The sequence below is a fragment of the Papaver somniferum genome, unplaced genomic scaffold (genome assembly GCF_003573695.1).
Source record: "Papaver somniferum cultivar HN1 unplaced genomic scaffold, ASM357369v1 unplaced-scaffold_133, whole genome shotgun sequence".
In the NCBI taxonomy this organism is placed as follows: Eukaryota; Viridiplantae; Streptophyta; class Magnoliopsida; order Ranunculales; family Papaveraceae; genus Papaver; species Papaver somniferum.
The window spans coordinates 14,565,082-14,569,391 of record NW_020622492.1 but is presented as its reverse complement, the minus strand read 5'-3'; the positions used below and the strand labels follow the sequence as shown (position 1 = coordinate 14,569,391).

General features: G+C 33.7%; 1 long non-coding RNA gene across 2 annotated transcripts; it reads right to left on the bottom strand.

Annotated features, from left to right (window-relative positions):
• Positions 1-993: 993 nt before the first annotated feature.
• On the bottom strand, positions 994-3,664 carry LOC113333440. 2 transcript variants are annotated; one of them, XR_003351990.1, is made up of 6 exons: positions 3,512-3,664; positions 2,883-2,990; positions 2,375-2,489; positions 2,062-2,145; positions 1,770-1,893; positions 994-1,125 (listed from the first exon to the last, which is right to left on the bottom strand). It is a non-coding gene; the product is annotated as an uncharacterized LOC113333440 (long non-coding RNA). The 2 variants fall into 2 exon arrangements; XR_003351989.1 differs by having other exon boundaries at positions 1,770-1,876.
• Positions 3,665-4,310: the final 646 nt, after the last annotated feature.

Sequence of the window (4,310 nt, the reverse complement as noted above, 5' to 3'; positions counted from 1 at the left end):
TTTGAGTTTAGTTTCATAAAGAAAGGTAAATCAAAAGAGATCTTTCAGGAGGATTGGTCACATCGTCCGGTAAAGCTTATCCACAAAAGCTCTCGGAAAAATGATATCATAAGTTCCTGGAGATTACTTCATCGGTTGTAGAAAAAATCTTTCGTCTCCTCCGTCAAGTCTCGGTTCATTGCTGAATCTAACGTTTCGACTCAATTCGAAACGTATTGTTTTGGCTTACTCATTCCTAACCCGGTCCCTCGTATGGGCCGCGTTGTTTTAATAAAAGGGAAAATTATGTTAAGGTCCAATCCATGAATAACCCATAATATGAGGTCCTTAATTAATAGAACTTTAAATTTAGGCCCCGAAATATTAAAAGACATTGATATCCTTATACATGTTGTCAAACCCATAGTTCAATAAAACTTAAATTTAGGCCCAAAATTATTAAAATATAGTGTGATGATATTCCAACCACCTCCAACCACCACAGCCACCTCCAACCACCACAGCTACCGCCAACCACCTCCGACCGCCACCGCCACCTCCGACCACCACCGCCGCCACCAACCACCACCGTCAAACCACCTTCGGCAACCACAACCCGCCACCTCCGACCACCGCCGCCACCAACTACCACCGTCAAACAACCTCTGACAACCACCACCCGCCACCTCCGACCACAACCATCGCCGCCCACCACCAGCCACCTCCGACCACCACCTCTACTGACAACCACCGCCGCCAACCATCTCCCGCCATCACCGCCAAGCACCACCAACATATGGTATGTGTATCTAGAAGTTACACATGTATATGACATGCGCAACGCAAAGTTACACTTGTATATATATGTGTGCTCAATAGTTACACATGTGTACGTAGTTATACAAGTTACACATGCATATATGTGTACTTAACAACAAAACTACACATAGAAAATACATGTATTACTTTAATATTCATTTACAATAATTTGTTTGTTTATCAATAATAGTAATTGCTTGTTATTCACAACAAACGAGTCAAAAAACTAGATATGTAAAACGAAATCCTCGAAATAAGCCGCTATATCCTACAACAGAAATGTTCTCTTCCCTTCTTGTCTTCCTCGATTCCAAAATGCTTGGATATCTGAAAGAAAATAAACACTCGTGGGATTAGGTTAGTATGAAGAAAGAAAAAAAAAACAGAATTTGTAGAGCATATACCATGTAACCAACTTAAAGTAATCAGAAAAAAGAAGAAAAAAAACTATGAAGAGAGATGTGTAATCAGAAATTACACATCTAATTAGCATGTGTAACTAGAAATTACACATCTATTTAGCTTGTGTAACTAGAAGTTACACATCTAATTAGCATGTTTAACTAGAAATTACACATCTATTTAGCTTGTGTAACTAGAAATTACACATCTAATGAAATTAAAGGCATAACAAATTAATGAAATTGTAAAAGTTACATATCTAATTAGCATGTGTAACTAGAAATTACATATCTATTTAGCTTGTGTAACTAGAAGTTACACATCTAATTAGTATGTGTGGGTGGGGGAGAACTAACACTACGGCTCATATTTGCATCAGTGCCCACTACGTTATTGAAGAAAAAGACCAAGAACAAAAGCATAACCAAATTTATCAGTATGCAACTATCATAATACTAAAGTTATTCAGGAAACCCATGAAATACTGTCGGAAGGAGTTTAAACAACCTATCATACAATAATTTAGTTTTGGAAGCTACGCATACAACAATAACACAAACTTTAATTACCTGCCCGCTAAAGAAAGAATTTCATCTGTTAAAACCATTGTATGTTTTGCATCAATATCATCTCCCTCATGCTCCTCATCATAATTATCCTCACTGAAGCCAGCAACCTAGTAACAAAATCAATCTAATCGACCATCAATTGATCCATAAAAAAAGGCTAGTGTCTTGTCAGTGCGTACAAAACACGTCGAGACCAGCATAGACATCAATTGATCCAAAAAAGGCTACAAATATTCAGAAATTATTGTCATAAAAATTATTGCAAGACCACAACAGTCATAGTGTGTCGCACCTTTTGTTGTTCAATAGTCTCACAGATACAAGCAATCTCCTTCAATCCCTAAGAGAGTACATATGCAACTTTCACTCCAACAAACTACATAACCATATTTCAAAAGCATCAAATCAATGCTACAGAACTATATGAAAATAAGATAAAATGATTATTTATAAATTGATATACTGTTAGATTATTAAGCTGATAAACTCAATAATTTTACACACAGAACCTATTTATAAACTGAAGCGAGCATCATTTCAAAGATTTGTAACACTAAAAAATTGAAACCAAGCAGAAAATTAGATCGAAATTCAGAAAAACTTACTTCTGAGTCTGAATAGTATTACATTGTAATCGATCATTTGAACCACAGATCCTTTACGAGCATCACCATTAAACACTTTCTTATTCAACTGAGTTGCTAACACAACATATTAAAACTGCACAGCAAGTAAGTCTTACGGTTTATCACCACGCGTATATACAATCTACCAAAATCATTTAAAACAAAATAAAAAACCAAATTAAAATAAAATTTGACTGCACTTACAGTGTCCAATACAACTCCAACATCCATACAATAAAACATAGACTTTATATACTATCCAATTAGCATGTGTATCTAGAAGTTACACATCCAATTACCATGTGTAACTAGTAGCTACACATCCATTTAGCATGTGTAACAAGTATCTACACATCCATTTAGCATGTGTATTTATAAGTTACACATTTAATTAGCACGTGTAAGTAGTATCTACACATCCATTTAATTAGCTTGCCGTATTAGCATTTCAAAAATCTTAGTTAATAATATCTTAACGTAAACTTACACTATAGGAAGCGCCCTTGAAGTTCACAGTTTCCCCAAACTTCAAGAATTCTGTATGTACATCATCATAAAACTCTTCATAACAGTGTTCAACCTCTTCGTCAGTTTGCTGGGAGATAAAAAACAACCAAGCTTTTAGATAGAATATACATGCAAATAATTACGACAAAATAGTAAATCGAATATATGCATAGACCAGGTCAATCTCTAGACATTGTCAGGCTTAAAAAATTGAAAACAGGAATATCTTGTGTAATCTGCTCTAGAGCACCTTGGATCATGATCATAGTTTGACCACAGGGAATGAAGAAAGAGAACACTAATATAAAACAACATTCTCAATAAAGAAAGGGGCCAGTTAAAAATGAAAGGAATTGCAAGCCATAAGTAGATTTTAATTTTTAATTATATAGCTTAGAGAGATGATTATAGTGATGAAAATTTACTAGTTAACTAATTGGACTATGTTGTCTCCATACCATTAATTGTACATAAGAGACTCTCAAAGATAGTATGCACTAAAGCTTCTTGTTGTTTTTCCACTATAATATTTATTGAGCTGACAAGAACAGAAGTCAATATATTTATCAAATGCCATCTAAACCATGTATACATATGCGATATCATCACCTGCATGTTCAACCTTTGGAAGTACTATCTGAGAGAGAAGCAAATAAGGAAATACTTCCTAAAAGTAGAAACGTCGTCAACAAGATGAGAATTCAACCACTCAAATACTTTATTCAACGACTTCTGTAGTTCATGTTTGATTTTGCATCATATCAGAACCTTCAGATTCCTACAGAAACTTCAGATATGTAAAATCTTAAAATCAAAATAAAAAAGCAAACAAATCGAACCTAAAAGAACTGATTGGTACTGGATCAAGAAGAATATGAGCACAAAGATCAAAGTAAATGAAATTCAAATAAAATAAATGGGTAATAGAGATAATGTTTCACTGATTTCGAATCATAAGAACGATTATCGACCATAATTAAGGATATAAATATACACAGAAATTAGATCAATAACCCTAGAAAATTTTTGGCAATTTTTTCTCGAAATTCTTATATGAAAAGTGCGATTCAGAAAATATTATAATAGATCTAAGCTCTAATTATGAGTTCATCAAGAAATTTCAGTTGAAATCATATTTTTAAGATTTTTAAAGTCGTAAAATAAGTTTTTAAAATTTTCAATTCTAATTCTATACCTTAATGATTTAGAAGGAATTAAAGTATTAAGGAGAGAACAACATATCTTTCGAATTGTTTGTTGATGATTTTGATTGCCTCATTCGATCAGATTCATCTTTCAATGATTTTCATCTGCTTTTTCCTGCGATTTTGAATTAAACTTCGAGAACACGAACTTCTAAAGAAAAATCAGGTTTGAAAGTTTGAATCGAACACTTTCTGATTCACAA